Source organism: Balaenoptera physalus, assembly GCF_965194825.1.
Source record: "Balaenoptera physalus genome assembly, chromosome: 10".
Lineage (NCBI taxonomy): Eukaryota > Metazoa > Chordata > Mammalia > Artiodactyla > Balaenopteridae > Balaenoptera > Balaenoptera physalus.
Window position 1 is genome coordinate 98,431,328 of NC_138889.1, and position 22,739 is coordinate 98,454,066.

Below are 22,739 nucleotides of genomic sequence, written 5' to 3' on the forward strand. Positions count from 1 at the left end.
CCCTCTGGAAGGTTGGAGAACCAAGTGTGGGGTGCACAGAAGCAGAGCCATAGCCAAGATCATGCCACAGAACCAACGCAGTGAGGACACTGCCCAATACTGCCCAACAGGTACTAGAGCTTGCACCACAAGCCCCGCAGCTCCGCTGGATCCAGCTACAGGCACTCCTGCCCCTGAGAACTGACTGTATTGCACCCCTACTCTCACCAGAAAGGACTGTCCATGGTTCATGCCTCTACGTGTCACTAGCTTCCAATTCAAAGGTGGGGGAACTCATCCAATTGGCTGAGTCTCCATCATGTATCTGTGCCTTACCTTTGAGCTACTATAACAAAGTATCACCGACTGGCGGCTTATAAAAACAGAAAATTATTTCTCATGGTTCTGGAGGCTGGAAGTCCAAGATCAAGATGCCAGCAGATTGTGTCTGGAGGCAACCAATTTTCTGGTTCATGAACAGCTGTCTTCTCTCTGTGTCCTTCTATGGTGGGAGGGTTGAGGGGGAGCTCTCTGGAGTCTCTTTGGTAAGGGCACTAATCTCATTCATGAGGGCCCCATCTTCATGACCATTGCACCTCCCAAAGGCCTCATCCAAATATTATCATGCTGGGGATTAGGTTCCAACACATGAATTTGGGTGGGGGGGCGGTGCAGGGGTGGACACAAACATTCAGTCTATAGCACTGTGAAAGGGAATTTTTGATGTTTTCAGATTCTCTAGTGGGCATGGGGGAGGGCACACCCTGCTTCTCCGCAAGGCTTGGAAGGTGGGAATTTCTCCAGTCACTGGAAGGGAAGTCAGTTGCTGGGCAGCCAGAAAAAAGACAAGTCCACATCAACCTCATAACGGGGTGGGGGGTGGGGGGTGTGATAGTTAAATAAGATGGTTTTTGAACATACCTACCCACTTACCTGCCACTAGGTCAATGTTAGTAGCCACATGGCAGCCAAGGTGATTGTGTGAAAACATAAGTCAGGCCCTGAGTCTCCCCAGCTATAAAGCATCAGTGGCTTCCACTGATATTCAAATAAAACCAAACCAAGGAAAAGCATGGCCAAGATTCAACCCCTTCTCCTTCTCGTCACCTTCCCTGTCTCCCCTTCCGTACTATACTCTGCACACTGGCCACGGGCCACCCCATACAACAAGCCTGGCTAGCTCCTGCTTCAGGGCCTTTGCACGGGCTGTGTCCCCTGCTGAGTGGACTCAACTACTCCACTGTAGGAGAGGCTGACTCCTTTCCATTGATCAAGACTCCCATGAAATGCCACCTTCTCAGAGAGGCCTTCCCTGTCCTAGGTTCTGAAGTTGCTCCTTTACCCCCAACCTCCATCCTAATCACCTCACCTTGCTGGGCATGTGGTAAGCAGCCCATAAGTGGCAGTGGCTTCTTTAGAAAAGAGGAGGCTGTTCCCTGCCAAACCTCAACGGGGGGGACGAATGGGGGATATCTTGGGGTGGATGGGTAGGGGATAGTGGTTTATGCTTCCTGGGGAGTTGCCAGGAGAGAGGCAAGCTGTCTGTCAGTAGAACCAAAAAATAGCCATGATGATCTGATGCAGGGCATTTGATCTTAGATGTCGTCAGCAGCTGAGCGAGGAATCCCTTGGTCTTAAGCCAGTCCCTCCTTCCTTCCAAGAGAGGAATCCCTCAGCTGTTGGGCGAGTGGACAAGACAAGACCAGAACAGAACCGTGCCTGGCTTAACACAAGGCCCATGGAATCCAGCTCCCTTCAGCAACTCTTCCAAATGTGGATTTATTTTAAATATTTATTTCTTACCATTAAAAAGGGGGGGGCATCTTTAATAAATGGCAGAGAAAACAAAGCTGAGTCAGTAGGATTAGAAGTGGGAAAGGAGGAATGAGGAGGAAGCAACTGCCAAAGTTGTTGGGAATGGGGGTAGATTTTGGCTCTGAGCTTCCTGGCAGCCTGTGTAAAAAGGGAAACCTGATCAGTTATGTAGCTCTTCTTATTAGCAAGGGAGATGCTTGCCAGTTCCTCGGCGGAAATGCAGTTGGTTTTTAGTTTGTTTTTTCCAGGCACTAAATCCTGAATGAAATTTCTCCCTCAAGGCTTTCGGAAGGGTCATTAATTGATGCAATTAACACTTGTCCTTGTTTTACAGCAAATGTGGAAGTGATCTGGGGGGCATTTAACTTGCAGCTTGTTGTATGTATGTTTTACCTGGGTGTCATTATTATTAGTAGGTGAGAAAGGCCTCAGATTGACTTTTCCTTCCAAAGAGCTGAGCTTCATTCCCCTAGAGCATCTAAATATCCTCACAGGGACCTGCAAGTGACTGGGATTGTTGACACATTTTTTGTAGAGCGTGGTCATGAAGTACCTGACCTCCCATCACAAAGTTCTGGTCTGCTCCTATTGTGTGATATGCCCAAGGGAGAAACCAGGGGGATGTATTTTACAAACCTTTAGGCTGAAAAGTTGCATTATGGAGAAGGACGATAAACTAGAAACATCCAAGAGTGGAAGGCACTGAACGATGGAGTCAGGCAGATGTAGATTTGAATCTTATCCTACCTCTAACTAGCTGTGTGGCCTCGGGCAAGTTTCTTAACCTCTCTGAGCATGGTTTCCCTGTCTGTAAAAATAGTGATGATGAGGTCTGCCTTGGATTATTGAGAGAGTCAAATGGTAAGGTCCCTGAAAGTGTGTGTCATGTGCTCTATTCACTTCAATCCCCTTTGTACCACCCCTCCCCCCAACCAACTTGCTCTCAGAGAATTTGAGTGGAGCTCCCACTCCCATCCCTACTTCTGTGTTTCAGGCCCAACTCAGCCCTCAGAGGGCAGCTGAAGCACGGCCTCACAAGACCTGCCTTGTCCAGACCACTTGTCTATGGTGATTACCTTCAGGCCCTGGGGCCAGTTGCTGCCCACTGACCCAGAGCACCTGTGCCAGCCCTTGGCTGCCTTGGGCTCCCAGCAACCCTCCCAGCCTTGTTCCAGATTCCTTCCTGCGCTCTGGTCTTGATTATGTGGTTACAGGGCAGCTTCTTGAGGGCAGAATGTAAGACCCCTGGTCCAAACTCTTAGTGTCACACAGGAAGAAGCTGGAGCCCAGATAGGCAGAGTCACGTGCCCCAGGTTTCACGGCATGGGGGGGCAGGCTGGACCTCAGACCTGGGTCTCTGAACCCTGCAGTGTCTCTGTGCTCCCCAAGTGTGACGCCTGAAGATTCCCGGCCTGCAATGCCTGAGGACCAGCCCCACTCCAGAGTCGCTGCCTGAAGGCCGACTGTTCCTGGCAAAGAGAAGCCAGACCAGGCCAAATGGATGGGGAGATTTAAATAGAAAACCAGCACCACATGGAAAAATTCCCTCTTTGCCTCACTCACCAGCTCCTACTCTTAAAGATCTTTTTGCTTTTTGGAGGCTGTGACCATGTTCTGTCTTTATCCACTTGGCTTTCTGGCCTCATCTCTGGTTCCTGTGCCCCACCCACTCTCTACTCCATTCACAACTGGCCACATGTCACACACTCTGGCCACTTTGAGACCTCCATGTCTTTGCCCGTGCTGTTTGCCTTCCTGGAATGCCATCCTACCACTGGTGGAAATTCCAAACCCCCTCTTAGGGCCCACCTCTGACATCATTTCCTTGGTGAATCCTACTCCTCAAAAGGAACAAATGGCTCCCTCCTCAGTGTCCTTTCCCCTCCCTGCCCAAGCACCTGGCCTCCAGTATAAAGCTTAGCACAGTTGGGTGTGCATTAATTATTGAATCAATCTGAGTTAGCCATGAGTTCCTCCATCTCCTGGCCAGACCAAGACCTCCTGGAAGGACCAGATCTAACTAATCTTGGTACTCCCCAGTACCCAATACTCTGCCTGGCATGGAACAGACAGACATTAGGAAACTTTTATAGTTATATTGAGTCATATAATTATCGTGTTAATTACCATTACTTGAGCATCTACTGTGAGCAATCTGGTGCTACGCTCCTTAAGTACTCTCATGGCTCCTCACACAGAGCCAGCAGCGTGGGTTACTGGTGTGCCCCACTTTGCAGATAAGGAAACTGAGACTCAGAGAAGGGAAGTCACTTACTCAAGGTCACACAGCAAGTAAGAGATGGGCGATTCCAAGAAGCTGTGTTTGTGATGCCAAAGTCAAGGGAAACAAATGAAGTGGTGCATGAATTTCCTCCCCCCCGCAAGCCCCAACATCCAGACTGCAAGAACTAGGAGCATGTCCTGGGGTCTGACCATGGACGCCATCTGGGGCCGAGGCTCCCAGCCAGCAAAGAAATTGACAGGGAACTCCATCCCCGAGAGGAGGTCATTGCAAGGAGGTACCCACTGGAGGCCTCCTGTGCCAGGCCTTTCAGGGCTTCCAAGGATGTCTGGGGGGCGCCCCGCCGCGGTTCTGGGGTCGAATTCCTCCCGGATAATTTCTACTGGAGGTTACGCCCCGGTTTTAGAGCCAGAGCAGCGCAGCCTCCCCTGACAGGATACATCTCGCACTTCGGCCACTCGCCTTGCAGACAACAACGCCAGGAGAAAACGGTTATTTGGGGAATGGTTGTCTCGGTTACGCCATCCCGCGGTGTCCACTGCTCCATCCTAACCCGTCGGTTTTCTAAGCGCGGGAGAAAGACTTTCAAGCTTTTAAACACTTTGTCTTTATGAAAATTCCGCCCCATCTTTTCCTTGCTACCTTGTTACTCTGCGATGTTAAATCCCATTTCACACATGGAGAAACTGAGGAACCGAGCAGGCGAGCGCGGTTTAAACATCTTTTCCAAGGCAGCCAGGGACCAGCCCGTCGGGTTCTCAGAATCTCAATCCCGGTAATAAATTTCCATTTGAAGAACACGTGCGGTTCGCGACTTTAAAACCGCAGCCCCACGTAAATAACATTTTAAACGAACCCCCCCCCCCACCCACCCACCCAAAGACGCTTTCCCTCAGCTCTCAGCGGGATGCCCCTGTTTTACAACTTTAGTTTGAATCTCCGAACAGCTGGGCATTCAAAGGGTTAAACAGGATCAGGAGGGGGCCAGCTGCGGGCGGCGGAGCCAGGAAAGGGTTAAAAACATCAACGCATTTATTCCCCAGACTGGTTCAAAAGGGGCAGCGATAGCACCGGGGAGCCGGGGAGCACCCCCCAAGGAATGACTTTTTAAAATTCTAGAACTTTTAATTCCGACCAAAAAAAAAAGTGTCCCAGTTCGAAAGTTCTTTTAACCTTTTCTTTTTTCATTTATTATTTTTTTTCTCGATTTCTCCGCGGGCTGGTTTATAAAAGTCGCCCTCTCCTTTTGGGTTCGAGGAGCCAGGTTCCCCCCTCCGGGCAGGGCGCGGGGCGGGGACCGAGGGGGCCCCGGGAGTTTTCTCCGGGGCCGGGTTGGGACGCGGCTGGTGAGTCCCGGCTCCGGCCCCTGAATTGGGGGGTCCGCGTCTGCCCCAAACGCCGCTTTCTTCCGTTTTCCATGTCATTTCCTGTACTAATAAGATGGTGGTCAAAGCAGGGGAGGAGAGCAGCAGCGAGTCGCCGCCGCCGCCGCGCCGAGGCTGGCGCTGAAACTTTGCCTCGCCGGGGACCAGCGCGTCCGCAGCGCGGCCGCTCCCGCCGCGGGGGCCGCCAGCCCGGGCCGCGCCGCCTCCGCCGAGCCGCCCGCCGGGCCGCCCGCGCCGCTCGGGCCCCGCGGCTGCCGCAGCATTCCCGGGAAGGTGAGTCAGCCCCGGTAGCCAATGTGGCCATTGAAAATGGCTTCGGAAAGCGCTCGGCAGTTTGCCAACGCGCGCGGGGGCCGCCGGTGCAGGGGCTGCGAGCGGCCTCGGGGGTGGCGGGCGGCCGGGGGAGTCATCGCGGGCAGTGCGGGGGGCCCGGGCGGCGCGGGCGCGGACCGGGGGGACGGCTCGCCCTGGCCCCGAGGTGGGTTAACCCTCGGCAGGTAGCTGCTGCCGCTGCCTCTGCCGCCGCCGCCGCCGCCGCCGCCGCCGCCGCCGCCGCCGCCGCCGCCGCCGCCGCCGCCGTGGGATTCGGGGGCCGCCCCTCCGCCTCCTTCCTCCCCGCTAGCTCCTAGCTCGCTCGCCTTGTTACAATGTAGCCTTTTCTCTGCGCCGACGTGCCGCCCGCTGACGGATGTGGCCGCCGACCAATGGGAGCGGCCGCCCGGGCCGAGCGTTCGGAATGAGAACGCGGTGACACGGGCGGGGCGGAGCGCCGAAGGCTGGAGGGCTCGCCGCCGCCGCTGGCCTAGTTGTCGGGGGCACTTTGGGCTCGGCGCCCGGGGGCTGATTTGGGGGGCACGGGTCCTGCCGGGGTGCAGTGGGGCCTCTTCCCACGCGCCGCACGATTTCCCGCTAAACGTGGCCGCGCCGGGGGCTGTTTCTTTAATACATTTTCCATCTTAGTTGCGGTGTAGACTCTTCGGGAAATGTCCGGAGTGTAGCCTCCATCCCCCACTCGCGATCCCCAAGGTGCTCTGCTCTGCAGGCACTTAGCGGCCGATGACCTTTCTCCGGTCAAGGCCAGCACGCCCTAGGCAAATGACTGCAAGGAGAATACAAATGTCTCGAGCGCTGAGCAGTGCTGGCGGAAAAGTTGCTTGTGTCTTGTATGGGGTTGGGCGATAGGGGCTTAGATCCCAGGGGTGGGCTGGGACTTCGGGGAGAAAAATGTTAAACCTCTCTTCTTAGACGTTTGCTTCATGTGGAGAAAGGCTGTGGTATATAATTTAGAGTGGTTGAAGGAAACACACCCAGTTCTTTGTCCGCGGGGACAGGAGGCAATAATGAGAGATTGCTCTCCATGCCTGGAAACCCTATAAAATGGGGGTTTTATCTGTGCTGGGGCAAAAGAATTTTCCATGGAGCGTGATGCCTCTGGCACCCAAGCTGGCCTTTGCCCACATTTCCCCTTGAGAGGAAGAAAGGGGTTAGGGTTGTGAGGTCCATGGGGCAAAAGTAACAGGCTGTGTTTCCTTTCAGGGGGAGTGGGGCATGATTTTCACCCACCAACGCTCTGAGAGGTGGGCAAGCAGATTTCTGTGTGGGCACGTGTCTGGGAATAGAGCCCAGGCCTATTGCTTTAGTTTAATGAAAAGGGGCTTCTCCACTGGAGTCCTTCCTCCCCTTCATACTAATATGCGACTTTGGACTTGGCACGGTTACTTTTGACCTCTCTGGACCTTGCTTCTCCATCCCTAAAGTGGGGCTAACAAAGCCTGCCTGGCCAGTCAGCTGTGAGATTAAATGAGAGCACAGAGAAAATGCCTAGCCCGGGGGCCACACATGATATAAGAAGTGTTGTTCTCTCTGCCTGGGATTATTGCAGAGCACTCTCTTGGGAATATCAGGATTGTCCAACAAGCCCCACCTAGGTCCATTCAGTCCCAAACTGACGGGGCTTCCAAGGAACAGCTGGGGCAGGGTCTACTCTCCCTTCCCTAGAGACATATTCAAAGATGAGGGGCTCCCCTCACTGGTCCCAGGAGCCCTTGGTCAGCCATCACAACCATCACTTATATACTACTCTGACCTGAGTTACAGTTCTGTCCTCCAGACCCTTTGAATTGATGTGTTTCATAAATTTGTTCTCCTTGGTGTCAAGTTAAGACTACAATCATCTGAATCTTTCCTCACCTGGACTTAAATTGGGTGGGGGAGGGGAGGCGAGGTTTCCCTAGTTCTAAATTATTGGCAAGTATGAAGGAAGTAAAGACCACTGAATGAGGAGTCAGGAGTCATTCCTGTTTATTCAGCTGCCTCCTCTGTCTGTTCTCTTGACCATTTCACAGTTATAACCAACACATGGATTCCAAGGCTGTCCCATCATCTTCCTCCCTAAACCTCCTCCAGGGCTCTCATCTTGGCCACGGCTACCACCATTCTGCTAGTCGTTAAGGCAGAAACCTTTGTGTCTCCGTTCCCTCACCGCAATCCACTGTATCTCCAGATCTAGGGAACTTTAACCTATAAATTGAATCCGTACACTCCTCTCCGTCTTCTCTTCCCCAGTGTCTTGGTCAAGCCACCACTGTCTATCCCCAGGACAACAGCACTAGCCTCCTAACTGTCCACCTGTGACCTCCCCTCCACGCCAGTCTCAGGATGGCAGTAAGAGTGATCTGTTCCAAAGAAGATCACAGCAAGCTCCCCATTTTTGTGTAAAGCACTGAGAAGTCTTCCCAGTGCTTTTGGGATAAAGAACCAAATTGTTACCATAACCTAGAAGCTTCTGAGTAATCTGGCCCCTACCCTTTCCTTGGCCTCATCTCCCACCTCCCCTAGATCTCTCTGTACTCCGTATTCTCGCCTGCACATGCTGGTCCCTCCTTCTGGAATACTGAAACAGTTGTGATCTAATGAATGAGTTAAGGCCGGGGAAGGGCAAGATGGAGAGGGAGAGTGTCTGGTGGTCCTTAATGCTACCCCCTAAATATTTCCAGTTCATCCAAGCACATGTAGGGTTGAATCTAGGTCCCCTTGTGTTGGGTGGGGCTGTGTGACTGGCCAGTGAGTTGTGAACTACGGTGACACATGCCACTTCCGGGCCAAAGCATCTAGTTGCTGGTGTGAGACCCTCCTGAGTGCTCGTTTCCTGTGGTGTGGCAACTGGCAGGAGGTGGGGTGGTGGCTGTTTCTGCTAGCCTGGGTCCCCGTGTTACTACCTGAGTGGAGTCCCTTGGTGCCCCATGATGGACATGCAGCATGAGTGATAATGAAGCCTTTGTTGTTTTCAACCACTTAGATTTACGGGTTGTTTGTTACTGCAGCATAACCTAGCCTGTCCTGACTGATACAGAGAGTAGGGGAGCATTCCAGGCAGAGACAAGTATACACACACAGGAAAAGCTCATCCTCAGCAGCCAGGGTGAGCTTTTTTGACAAATAAATCTGAGTCTATCAACCTCTGCCTGAAAAACCTTCAGGGACTCCCACTGTATTTAGGAGAAAGACAGAAATCCTTAAGTTGCCCTCCAGATGCTATGGGGACACCGTCTTGCCTCCCCCTATTTACCATGGTTAGCCTAACATGGTGCTATCCTCATGTTGCCCCCTCTGCCCTGACCATGCATTCCACTCCTCTCGTAGGCCTCTTCCTCATCTTTTAGCTTTAGCGTCACCTCTTCAGGGAAGCCCTCCCAGATTAGGTCGAACTCCCTATTAGGGCCTTTCATGGCCCCATGTACCTCGCATTTATAGCACTCGTTTTAGTAGCAATTTTACATTTATTGTTGTAATTACTGCTTGCAGTCTCACTCTTTCATCAGACCGTAAGCTCTGCGAGGGCAGGGCCTGGGTTGGGGTGTGTGTGCCGCTGCACCTCCAGTGTCTGTGCATGAGAGCTGCTCACGGAATACCTTCTGATAAATCCCTGAGCATTGGCTGGGGGCTCACAATGTGCTGGGGGCTAAGGACAGGATTAATAAACGCTGCTTCCTTGGAGTATGGGCAGGTGGGTCCAGCTGCAAGGAGGTGTCAGGTGTGGGAGGAAAAGTGGCCCGTAGAGTGCAGATCCTAAGCTCCCCATACTTAACAGGTGTCCATGCCCCAGAAGGACCATGTTTCTAGAGTGTACGAGGGAAAATTCCAGAAAGGCCAAGAGGGTGAGATTTAACAGATCCTTGAGGTCTCTGATCTATGGAGCGTATGATTCAGTGAAGGGACCACACAGTAGGAGATCTAGGGCTGATGAAGATGAAGATAATGATGATGAAGGCAGCTAATATTTACTGAGGGCTTCTTGTGTGCCAGGTGTGGTCCTAAGCATGTCACATACCCTACACAGAAAACAAGGTTGGTATTATTATTTCCATTTCACAGATGGGGAAACTGAGGCCCCAAGAGGTGATGGCAGGGACCCAGGGTTACACAGCAGTGTGGCCAGGATTGGAACGCTGGTAGTTTGATGCCATCTCCCTCGGGATGCCCTCTTAGAGTGAGGGCAGGGAACCCCAGACCCACCAAGGAGAAGCCCCTTTGGAAATGTCACATGGCATTATAAAGTTTCCAGGAGGTAACATCCACCTAACGTTGGGGTTTGAGAAAAGGGGTTCCTGGCTCAGAGGTGCCTGGTGGCCTTGGTGCCAGGGCATCTGGTGCCTTTCCACCCCTGTTCTGGCCTGGGAGTCCTTAGAGGCCCCAGAGCTCCATGTTCTTAGAGTGGGGCCTGGGAGGGAGTTCCCTGCAGCTGGCCCCGGGGCTGCACCAGAAAAATAAGCCGTGCAGAAAGAAAAAAAAAAACAATGAAGAAAAAAGAAAAATGTGCTGTTATTTTTAAAAAGCCTGTTTCCTATTGCAGATTTGTATCTGCGTTGGAAAGGCCAGTGTTCACAGGGGCAGTCACACTCGTGGTGGCGTCGCCGGGGCTAAGGCTCTTTAAGAGGGGAGGCCTGGGGCATCCTTCAGTTCTTCCTTCATTCATCAGGTGGTCAGTGCACACAGTGAGGCATTGTGCTGGGCTTGGGCGTGCAGTGTGGAACCCAGTCCTTGCCCCTCACAGACCAGTGGGAGGAGGTGGGCAGTTAACCAGGCAGTTACAGTTTATAGCAGAAGGATGCAAGGGAGACAGCCATCGACTCTTAAGTCAAGGAAAGCTTCCCTAAGGGGCAGGCCTTTCAGTTGGGTTTTGAAGGATAAGTAGGAGTTGGAAAGAAAGGGGAGAGGCATTTTAGTGTGGGATGAGGCTTGTACAAAGGCATGAGCACACGGAATGGCTTGGAGAGGCTTGGGTGGTTCATTTGGCTGGAGAGTGTGGGTAAGGGAGGAGGTGGAGGGAGATGAGGCTAGAAAGAGAATAACAGTGATGATAATAGTAATATGACTAACACACCAGTCCTGATCCTGCCTCAGGGCCTTTGCACTGGTTGTTCCCGCTGCTAGAACACTCTTACCCATTATCTCCATGGCAGGCTCCCTCACCTCCATCAGGATTTGCTCAAATGTCACCTTCTTGTGGGCACTTTCTCATTTAAAATTGCAACCCCTGCCCCCTTATCCTCCTCTGCTTGCCTGCTTTTTTTCTCCTTAGTGCATAGCACATATAACACGCCCTGTGTTTTACTTATTTATCAATATGTTGTCTTTGGCTGCCTCCTTTAATTATGCTGTAAGTTCCCGGAGAGCGGGGAGTTTTGTCAGCTTTCTTCAGTGCTGCATGAACAGTGCAGAGCACATAGTAAGGCCTCATATTTGTGGAATGAATGAATGAATTGAGCACTTACTATGTGCAAAGTACTTCAGAACACATTTTCTATTTCATCTTCCCAGCAGTACCCTGATATTGGTACTATTATTTCCCCATTCTACTGACACTATTATTTCCCTTTGGGAAACCAAAGCTCAGAGAGGTGGAGTAACTTGCCCAAAGTTTCCCAGTTGGTAAGCAGCACAGCTGGGATTTGAACCCAGGTCTTCTGGCTCCTGAGCCCTCCCACCTAACCCCGATGCTCTATCCCAGCCAGATTGTGAAAGGTTATGACTGCTATGCTGAGGAGTTTATACTCTGTCTGTGGGGCCTCTGGGAACCTCAGAGGGTTTTATGACGAGAAAGCTGACGTGGAGAGCAGGTCCAGGTCCCAGAAATCAGCAGCAGCAGCAACTTGGGTGTGAGGCTGGAGGCAGGGAGGCCGATTAGGAGGCTGTTACAGTAGTCAAGGTAGGAGAGGATGAGGATGAGGATGGGCATGGTGATGGCCATTCCGAAAGGGAAGGTGGAAGAAGGAGGTGAGGACTTGGTCCTCCACACTGAGGCTCAGTGCAGATGGTTTGGGGCACAGTTCTGGGGGCTGCAGACTTCCTAGAGTGTGTCTGGCTTCATTTCTGAGTAGCCATGGCACCCCCAGATAAGACGCAGCAAAGTGCCTTGGGCTGGCCTCTTGGTGGGGGCCACTGAGAGGGAGAGTGTGGGCGGGGACAGCGCTATGCCCTTGAGGCGGGTGTGACCTCAGGTTCATTCCTGCCCCTGCGCCTGGCAGCTGGGAGATGTGGGTAAGAGGCTGCCTGTCTGGGGGTTGCCTGTCTCCTCATCTGCACAGCAGGCGTGATAATGGTGCTGGCCTCGCAGAGGCTCCTGAGGAAGCAGCACCGAGCACCAGTGTGGCACGGGGACGGCTCCGGGGCCACCTCCTCGGGTGTGAGGTCATGACCACAGGGGAGGCATGCCCTAGGGCACGGAAATAATCTTGTGCCCCTTGCTGGGGACAGCAGTGCCTGAATGTGCGACAGTGGATGAGTCATGGGGGGGGGTCTCTACTTGAAGGTGACTGGACCACACCTTCAGACACTTACCCACCCCCACAGGCTTGTGTTCAAGGCCAACCGTGCTTGGGCCTCAGTCTCCCTTTCTGTACATGGAGACGGTAATGTCAGTCCTGCATCACCTTCTGTGGAAGAAAACCTTTTCCTCCCTGTTTTCAGGACCACGTGTTAAGAGGAACACGTATTGAGCATCAGGGCACTTGACATCGGCCCCGTGAGGTCTCTTCTACATCCATTTCTGGATGAGGAAACTTGGGTTCAGAGAGGATACGTGACTAGCTTCAGATCCCACAGTCATAATCTAATCTTTCCAATCACCTGGAGAAACCCACATCAACAAAGGAGGCTTTAGGGGTTGCCTCCTTGTGTTATGTAACAATTCCCAGCAGGTTCCCTGGGTGCTTTCAAACCAGGATTTGATTTATAAGCTCTTGGTTTACACAGCCGGCTTCAGGACCCTCTCCCCACCCAGGACCCTCTCCCCACCCAGGACCCTCTCCCCACCCAGGGACCTCGTGGATCAGATCTTGCTGGCGCATCCGGACAAGCCAAGAGCCTGCCGTGCAATGACTCTGGGCTGCGGGGGCGGAGGTGGAGAAGGACGAGGGCTGCTGGCCATCCTGTTCCCCAGCGTCAGCCTCAGATCAGGGGTGGGTGCTGAGGGGTGGGGACCCTGTTCGCAAAGTGAGGCAAGCCTGGGCTTCTGGAGCCTTCAGTGCCTTCTAGGGCTTTCCCTTCCACCCCTCATTCTTCCCCATCCCGCCTGATCCATAAGGGCAACCCAGGACTCTCTTCTTGACTTCAAACTTCTCCCAGATCCTTTATCATTAGTCTCTGAGGCAGGCAGACCAGCTCTCATGACCCCCATTTTATAGCTGAAAAAACTGAGATCAGAGATGGGAAGTGACTTGCCGGAGGTCATACAATTTAGGGAGTGACCGAGCTAAAATTCTAACCCCACATCTAGCATTTCTTCCTCCGCACCCCAGGCCTCCACTTCCTGGAATTAGAGCGGAATGGGGACCTCTGAGAGCGTTTGGCCTAGTCTCGGTGCCCTGCCCTCCAAAAGGACAGGCTGTCCGGCCACTGCTTGAATATCTGTAGCGGCAGGAGCTCACCCAGTCCTGAGGGGACAGAGGCAGCAACCCCGGGTGATGTGCATGAAGGAACTCGGGGTAGGAGGGGCTGGTGACCAGTGGGCTCCTTCTCCTGGGCAGGGCTGGGGGCGAGAGGGATCGGCAGGCAGGATATCAACTTGTCTTGGGCTGGGCTGCAGTGGACGTCACTGAGCAAGTAAATATGGAACCACGCCCACGATGTCAGCTTTCCCAGAGTGGCTTCTCCCACTATCTTGTACTTTCCCCAAGGAAAAGTGCTGAGAAGCAGGAAGGGATCCTGCTGCCCGATGCCCAGGGGATGGAGACGGCCAGCTTGAGAGGCTCCAGGATGGCTGAGGGGCATGGGGAGCAGCCCACCGGACCCTCAGCCCCAGCAGGGAGTGAGCCTCTTGTAGGGACAGCCGACCGGGACCCAGTTGGGGTGGACTCAACGTTGTCATGGCCTAAGGTACAGGGCAGGTGGGCTCTGGGTGGGTGAGGGTGGAGTTGCAGGCTGGGGCCCGACCCCACCTCACAGCCCGGCTCTTCACTGCTCTAACCCAACCAGACAGGGGGCATTTCCCGGGGTGGTGCAGGGACCCTCCTCAGACCAGCTGTGTTCCAGAGGGGGCTGGTATTTGGAGAGGAGGTGAAGAGGATCAGAGGCTTAAGGTGTCCCAGGGAGGGGGGCAGGGTGAGAAGGGAGAAGCCCCTTAGCCTGGGGTGGGGAGGGCAGGGCGGTGAGATCATCAAAGGAGATCAGCAAACTCAGCAGCCAGGAAGAATTTACTCCCAAGAGAAGATGTGGGGTCTTTCGGGGAGAGGAGCAGAAAGGGAAGATCCAGGTCAAGAGTTTCCGACTGGGTCGTCCCAGGCCTTTTATACACATCGGTAACAGCCAAACCTGAATGGGGCTTATAGGTGTGTATGGGCTCTGCCTGAAGCAGGGTGCTGCCTGACTCATGTTACTAGCCTCAGTTTACAGAGGAAACATGGAGGCCCAGAGAAGTGAAGTGACGTACCCAAGGCCACACAGCAATGAAAGGCTGAGCCAGGATTTGAACCCAGGTCTGGTCTGATTCCGGAGGCTGAGCTCTTCACCACTGCATGGGGCTACCTCACTGTTACTGCAATGGGAAATGCTGTCAGGAGCCTGTGCTGGAGGGAATGGTGGACTTGAGGGCTTGCAGTTTCCAAAAGTCTGCCCCTGTGATGCTGGGCAGTACAGAGAGAGTACAGCGTGGGCCAGCTTTACTCTGTTGCGTGGCAGTGATCACCACCATTCTGTCTTCTAGCTCACTTATTCGTTCTTCGGCCTCAGTTATTCTGCTATTGATTCCTTCTAGTGTAGTTTTCATTTCAGTTATTGTATTGTTCATCTCTGTTTGTTCTTTAGTTCTTCTAGGTCTTTGTTAGACATTTCTTGTATCTCCTAGATCTGTGCCTCCATTTGTTTTCTGAGATCTTGGATCATTTTTACTATCATTACTCTGAATTCTTTTTTGGGTAGATCCAATGTGGGCCAGTTGTGACATCAGGCCAGTCACCCTCTGTGTGCTTCTACATGCTCACCTGAGAAATGGGGATGCCTAGCACAGGTAGTGCACCTGTTACAGGGTTGCTGGGACCTTCCCATGCAATATTTGAGCCAGTAGATGTTCATGGAGCACCCCTTTGGGCTCTGGAGGTCCAAACATAGACATAATTTGATGGGCCCTGCGCCGGGAACACAGAGCCCTGCCAGTGCCATGGAGAGGGTGGTCTGCAGACTACCGCCCGTCCATGAGCTCTGTGTTACTGGTCTGCAGTGAGACAGGTACAGACATTAGAGTAAGTGTTGAGAAACTCATATTGCAACTTGACACTGCCACGCCATTTTTTATTGTAATTTACAAAAGCATCAGTGGGCAGCAGATTGGAAAACTTACAAAAAAAAAATGTTTCTTTACCATAAATAGTTTGAGCAGCTCTGGCCCAGATCCTAACTGTGATTGAAGGTAGGAAGTGCCCTGCTGCTCAGAGACAGGGTGGGGAAGGGAGCAAGTATTCTGCCTTGGCAGTGGGGGAGGGAGAGCATAGTTAGGCTTCCCAGAAGTGATGTCAAGCTGGACCTTGAAGGAGGAGTAAGAGTTTGCCCGGTGGAGGAAGAGGGAAGGACATTGTCAGCACTGGGAACAGTATGTGCAAAGTCAGGCAACATGAGGATCCCAGGGTTCAGGGAACGGCACGTGAGCAGGGTGTTTGGAGAAGAGGTGGCTGAATGGCCCTGGAGGGGCAGGTTAGGGCCAGCCCAGGAAGGCCCTGAAGGCCAGGCTAAGGAGTTGAGACCTAAAGACTGTCCTGGAGACAGAGATCCTGAGGTGGGAGGTAAGGTCACGCTGAGTAGGTGCTTTAAAGGACTGAAGGGGCCATCACGTGGAGTTTCCTTTCGGTCTTCACCCTTGAGGAAGGCTGCTTCTTGGTACGCAGTGGGGTAGGTTGCTAGTAAGCAGACCCCGTAGCTCTGCCGGTGCCTGGCTGCCCTGGGAGTCAGTCCTGGCTGGACAGGCAGGCTGGCCTCTGGCGTAAGCAGCAGGCCTTCCCAGGCTGTCCTGGTCAGTGGGGTGGCATCTGGGGTGGTCGGGTGGCCATGGCTGAACCCTCTTGTCTCCACCGCCCCACGCTGCCAGCGCTGCGAGCTCACCGGGGCTGTGCCAGCCACCGCCTAGGAGTGAGTGCGGGCGGGAGGAGCCAGGCCTGAGGTCTGTAGCTGAGTTTGGGGGTTGGCCAGGCGCCAGGAGCCTGGTGTGTGATGGCTTGGGTCCGTATAGGACGTGAGCAGTGGACGGCAGCCTGAAGTTGCTTCCTGCGTGAACCCTCTGATGGGCCAGAGCTGAGCTGAGGCCCGCCTTTGAGACCTGAGCGGTGAACACGTGGTTGAGGTGATGAGGGAGAGTTGATGTCCCCACCTGGGCCGACTGGCAGAGCGGCGCAGTGTCGGGGCAGCGGAGTCGCTGCTGTGGTCCTGAGCTCTGACCCAGCCTCCTGTTCCGAGAGGAGGCGACCTGCCCCGTCCCAGGGCCCCTGGGAACAGACCAACGTGCACCTGGGCCTGCATGTGGCCACAGGTCCACGGAGAGCGTGGCGGCCTGCCTAGGAGGGAGCTGTGCGGAGCGCGCCTCCCACCAGCCCCACCTACGCCCTCCTCCCTGGGGCCCTGTTCAAGGTGGCCCAGCCTCTGGCTCCCTCCCTGCAGCTCCCCGCCGGGCTGGCTGCCATTCAGCGGGGAGTCCAGCTGCCTGGGATCCTGCCCGATGGGGCTGGGGAGGCGATGGGGCTGGGGAGGCGTTCGCAGGAGGAGTCATTGGGATGTTTTTTTTTTTTTTGTAGATATTAATCCAACTATATATATATATTTTTAACATCTTTATTAGAGTATAATTGCTTTACAATGCTGTGTCAGTTTCTGCTTTATAACAAAGTGAATCAGTTATACGTATACATATGTCCCCATATCTCTTCCCTCTTGCATCTCCCTCCCTCCCACCCTCCCTATCCCACCCCTCTAGGTGGTCACAAAGCACGTAGCTGATCTCCCTGTGCTATGCGGCTGCTTCCCGCTAGCTCTCTATTTTACATTTGGTGCTTTGGTTTTGACAGGGGCCTTGGTCGTGCTTGGAGGGTTCTGTCCTCAGACCTCCCTGGCCCTCTGTGCCGTGGGCTGGCCCCACGCTGGACTCAGTATTGCCACAGCCCTGGGTCTCCCTGAGGCAGGAGGGGGCAGCTCTGGGGCAGCTGGACCACCTCAGGCTTCGTCCTGCTGCCCCACCCTCTCCCAGAGCTGGCACTTTTCACTGTGAGTGCCAGGTGGGACCTTCTTGCTTCTCGGCAGCCCCTGTCCTCACAGGACCCCGAGCCAGTTCTGCGTGGCCCGTACTGCTTTGCCTCCCAGGTGAAGTCCTCCGAGGCCGGCCCTTTGCTCGCCCCTTCTGGCAGTGACTGAGCTTTGCTCTTCCTCCCCTTGATTGCCCTTGTGGGTCTGTCGTCCGCCCCTGCCCCGGCTCCCTGGGCTAGCAGTGAGGGAAGGACACGCCGGCCTGGCTCCCAGGAGACCCTGCCCCCAGTTTCAGGTAGAAACCGGACTCCGCCCGGGCACCTGTCGGTGGCTCCCTGCCCTCCCCGCAAGCACCCTGGCCCTCGGCCCAGGACAGTAGCCAAGAAAGGCTCCCCTGCCCTTTTGGACTCACTCCTGTCTTGCAGCAAGTGTGGCTGCCTTTGGCGATAAGATGTTGCCACCTCCTTTTCTGTCCGCGGCATGGATGAGGCCGTGTGTTTTGTGGGAGTCCGTATGGTTCACAAAGGGGCTACACGGATGATGTTTCATCTACACAGCAAGTTTGGGAGGTGGATACTGTGAGCCCATTTTGCGGATGAGGGAGTTGAGGCTCCACAGGTTCGGTGACTTTGTTAAGGTCTTGTAAGAAGTCAGGGGCTGAGCTGGGACTCAGAGCTATATCGCTTGACTCTTTTCTTGATGCTGTAGCTGTCTTGAAGGTAAGAGCTTCACCGGTACTGGCTTGTTACGTGCCTGACTAGGGCTAGGGGTCTGGCTGCGGCTAGGGATCCGCCTGTAGGGGATTAGGGCTCCTCATGTGACCTGGGCTGTTGCCTGGGCTCAGTGTCACAGTCAGGGGCGCTCAGCCCTATAAGCATTTTACATCCACTTCCTCCTTCCTTCCTGAATTCTTGTCCCCAGTGTGAGGTCTTCCCAAAGACATGGCCCCCACCCTGGGAGTCTGAGGCTGACGCCAGACATGCTGGCCAGGGGCTGGGGGCTGCTGGGACAGAGGGGCCAGGGCTGGGTGTTATTGGGAGAAGGGGAGGGGTGGAGCTGTACAGCTGGAGGTGGACTTGGTAGCTGGCCTGTGTGCCTCTGACTGCGTCACAGTGAGCGTCCACAACTCCTGGCCTCTCCCTCCTCCAAGATCCGATTCTCTGTGCTTCCTTAAAGCCGCTCACGATGCAGGGACAGTAAGGGCTTTGCTCTACTCCCCTGATGAGGCTGTGAAGTCCAGAAGGGCTAGACCCACCTATGCTTGTGGTAAATCCCTCCACCCCAATGCACATGCTTGCACACTTCCAGGGACCAGTAGCTCACTGTTTCCAAGACAGCTCGTTGTGTCTTTTTTATGTTGTTTTACTATGTTTTAATTATATAAGGGATATACGGATACATTTTTGCTGTAAAAAAATCAAATAATATTTAAAAAGTGAAATATAGTCTCCTTGATAACCGTAGCATTCCAGCCTCCTCTGCAAGGTTAATCATCACTGTTATTACTTCGGTATATATCCGTCTAGATCTTTGTCTATGCACCGCACACAGAACCTATAGGAATATGTACCATTATAGCATGTGCGTGTGTGTGTGTGTGCATGCATATGTGTGTTTAAACAAATGGTTTCATTCTTCAAATTGCTTTTCTCACTTAACATTGGATCTAGGAAATCTAGTCATAGTTTTACACAGTGAGCTTACCATATTGTTTTTCTTCTTCTTTTTTTTTTTAAACTAATAGACAGTAGTATATCAGTGGAGAGGATCGTCACTTATTTAACCATTCTCTAACTGCTGGACATTTAGGTTAATTCTGATTTTATTCTTGTGCCTCTTTGGTCATATCTGTAGCAGCTACTGCTGGGTTATGGGAGCCAGTTGCATTTTTAACAAATTATTGTGCAATATTTAAAATCTGTCCCCTGAGGCTCTGCACAGAACCAAATGTCTCCCTGTGGGTCTCCCACTATTCCTGAATCCCTTCTTTAGCCAGAGAGAAAATCTGCCCCTGTGCCCTCTGGCAGTCCCCAGAGAGCTGGAAACAATGGCCATGGCCCCTGGAGTCTTTTCTCTTTCACACTTGGGTTTTTCTAGCGTTACTCAAAAGGTGTGTTTTTGAATGACTCCTCTCTCAGGTGGCTGTTGTGATAAGTGAACTTTGGAATCCAGATGCCTTGGTTCAAATCCTGGTGTTTCTGGGAAATGGACTTAACCTCTCGGTGCCTAGTTTCGTCCTTTGTAAAATACAGATGACAATAGCATGCGTACCATGGTGCTTCTGTGAGGACCAAGTAAACTAACATGTATAAGGTGCAAAATGCTCATAAAATCCAAATAATATTATTACCCTGGGGTCTCCTGTCTGCGTTAGGTCCAGGCCCACCTTGGTGCGCAGAGGGCCTGTGCTCCCGTGGGCAGCCTGGGATGGCTCCGGTCTTTGCGACAGCTTCATCCCACTGTTCACCGATTTCCCAGAGGAGGCTGCTGCCTGGGAATGCAGTGGGTGATCCGATTTCTGCCTGGCTTGGTCCTGTAGGTTCTGGATCGGGGCCTACTGGGAGGGAAGGAGGTCAGCCTGACCCTTCGCTTAGTGGTGGTGGCCAGGAACCTGGTAACATAACCCCACACCTCGGGCAGATTTACCGACTCTCAATGGGGCCTGTTGTGGCCGGGGATTTGATCTCCCTTGGCCTGCAGGGTGGGCAGGAGAAGAAAGCAGCTTGGGGCCAGGCTCTCCCCTGAGAGCCCCGGGGCCCCTCTGGGCCACACTGGCTGGTCCAGGCCTGGGTTTACCTTTCAGCCCGTGGGGCAAATCTCCGCAGGTGACTGTATATTTAGTGCTGGAAAGGATGGCCCCTTTGCTCTTTTTCTCACACCTCCATCCCCCCCCCGACCCCCTTTCAGGTTCGAAACCACCTTTAGGCCACCAACTAACCAGCTCTGCACAGCCACTCTCTGAAGTCGGCAGCTTGGTCAAGGCCATTTCACATATGTGGAATCAGAAGCCCAGAGACGTCAAGTGACTTTCCCAAAGCCACACAGTCAGCCGCTGGCAGGGTTGAGAATGTACCCAGGCCGTCTGGCTCCTTGTTCAGTTCTTTTTCACGAGGCCACCCAACGTGATGTCTTGGCGGAAGGTGCCCAGCGGGGCAGCCCTGCTTGACCTCTTGCCCTCTGGTCTGTGGCATGTGTGGTCAATGAGCACAGAGGGTTGGGATTATTTCCCGAGAGGCGAGAAGCACCGTCACTGGCCCGGGGCCCAGCCCTTCCCCAGCACCAGCCACAAACCCTCTCAGTAGCCAGAGGTGGCAGGGGACAGAGTGTGGCTGCTTCAGCTGAAGCCATGTGCCCTGCTGGGGAGAAGGCTCGCTCTCTGGGCCTGTCCTGTGGTGTGGGCAGCGGCCTGCAGCAACCCTGGGGACTCTGGGTACTTCTCCAGGGAGGCAGGAGAGCAGCCATCACGGGGTACATTTTAAGACTGGAGGAAGCAAGGCTCAGAAAGGCCCAGGCGCTGGTCTGAGCTGGCGGCTAGCAGAGGGGAAACTTGAACCCACCTTCTGATTCTTACTGTAGACCCTCACCAGTCATGCTGATGGGTCACACACACCTCGGACACTGAGCCGGCCTAGCTTTGAGTTAAGAGCATGGCTGCTGGCGTCAGAGGGAGGTGGGCTTGCGTCCTGGCTCAACAATAACTGTTCATGTTTATTGAGTGCTTACTATGTGCCAGGTGCTATTCTAAGTCTTGACCCATAATATTTCACTTAATCTTCAGAATAACCTCATGAGGTAGACACCATTATTATTCTCCATTTACTGAGGAAGCTGAGGTGCAGAGAGGTGACTTCTCAAGGACATATGGGGGTGAAGCTGGGACTGGAATCCCAGCAGAGTGGCTCGAGGTTGCCCATGAACCACTACAAGACCTCTCACGGCCAGGAGGGCCACACATGCCTGTCTCATCCTGGCACCGTGCATGGCGCATGGTGGGCCTTGGTATACACTTGTCGAGTGAATAATTGCGTGAATGGATGTGAGGCTTTGGACAAGCGACTCAGCCTCTCTGAGTGTCAGTAAAGTGAGGACCCAGCCACCTTTTCTCCAGTGTTGATGGGAAGGGTCCAGTGCGGTGATGTTTGAAAGTGCTGTGCTCAGGGCCGGCCCATGGCAGCTGCGGTCCCTCTGGGGAGACGGTGCCTCTGAGCTGCTCTGACCCGTCCTGGGAGTGGGGTGTGGCTCTGAGCTGTCTCACTGGCGTGCAGCTGCCCAGCCCCGGGGACAGAGGCAAGTTCCCTCTGCATGGGTGGCTGTGGGGTGTCACCCGTGGCTGGCCTTGGGCTTCCTCTGGGCAAAGCCAGGGGCCAGAGGGGCTGAGGGTGAGCGCTGTGACCGAGCTCGTGCGGGACCCCTGTATTCCTGTGGGACGCTCACAGCCTGCTGGGTGGTTCACACACACGTTTTGCTTGTCAGTTCCCCGCACCCGTCTTTCATCCAGGCTCAGGGAGGCGAGGTGACTCACCCAGGTTCCCACAGGTGTGGAGTCTCACCTACCGCCTTCTGAGGGGCCCTCTCCAGTTCCTCACTGTGGGTTCCAAAACTGGGGGCAGATGCCTGGGGAGGAACCAGATCAAGGGCCCCTGGAGGTCTCGGGTGACTCCTGCCTCAGCTGCCCCTGCGTGCTGGGAACCCCCATTCAGATTTGCTCACTTTGTGAACAGCTCTGACAGTAGGCTCTCTGCAGTGGGACTCAGGAGATGCAGTTCCATCCCAGGCTCTGCCATAGATCTGCTGTGTGGCCTTGAGTAAGTTCCTACCCCTCTCTGGGCCTTGGTGTCTGGCCCCATGAAGTGGGACCATGGGGCTCACCGATACCTGCTGTTCTGTCCTTCCCTTTTAGGGGTATGATTTATGGCTCAGGGCCCAGCCTGGCATTTTCTCATCCCCTTTTGAAGATACTAGGATACTGGGGACTCTCCACCTTGACAGTTGGGACAACTGGGCTTGGAGTCAAGGACCAGGTCCTAGTCCTAAATAGTCCTGAGACTGAGAAGCACATGGCAGGATGAGGTGGGGCTTGCCAGGGAACCCCACCAGGTCCATTCCCTCGCCCCCACCCTGAGAAACTGGGGTTCGGCAGACAGCACCCCGCATGGGGGGAAGCACTGATTCTGGGGGCCATGAGATCTGGGTTTGAATGTGAGCTTTGCCACACATCTTTGGCCACTCACCTGGCCTCTCTGAGCCTCAGTTTCCTCACCTGTGAGACAGGAAGTGAAACTTTCCCCCCAAGGCTGAGGTGAGGGTGAAACGCATGCGTGTCTCCACAGCCACCCGCTGACACTCAGCAGGTCCCTAATGTCACGAGCAGATCTGTTGAGGGGATGGAAGGGGTCAGAGAAAGCTCCGGAAGCCTCGCCAGCAGTCCTGGAGGCTGAGTCCAGAAATAGAAGACCCCAGAGGCAGAGGCTCCTGATGGCCAGGCTGGTCTCCGCCAGCCCCCAGGAGGCCACACTGAGCTGGCAGCAGGGGCCTTCCCTCCCTCCTGGGGCTGTTGGCTGTATAAATTACTCGGCAGCCTCTGGGCTAATTTTACC

The 22,739-nt window shown here is 54.0% G+C and overlaps 1 protein-coding gene across 1 annotated transcript in view; it reads left to right on the plus strand.

The window, feature by feature from the left end:
• The first annotated feature begins 5,456 nt into the window (after positions 1–5,456).
• Positions 5,457–22,739, plus strand: part of PRDM11 (PR/SET domain 11) — an 89,198-nt gene continuing 71,915 nt past the window's right edge. The window contains exon 1 of the mRNA XM_082410413.1: positions 5,457–5,694. The gene's annotated coding sequence lies outside the window, so the exon portion shown is untranslated. The remainder of the gene's footprint in view (positions 5,695–22,739) is intronic.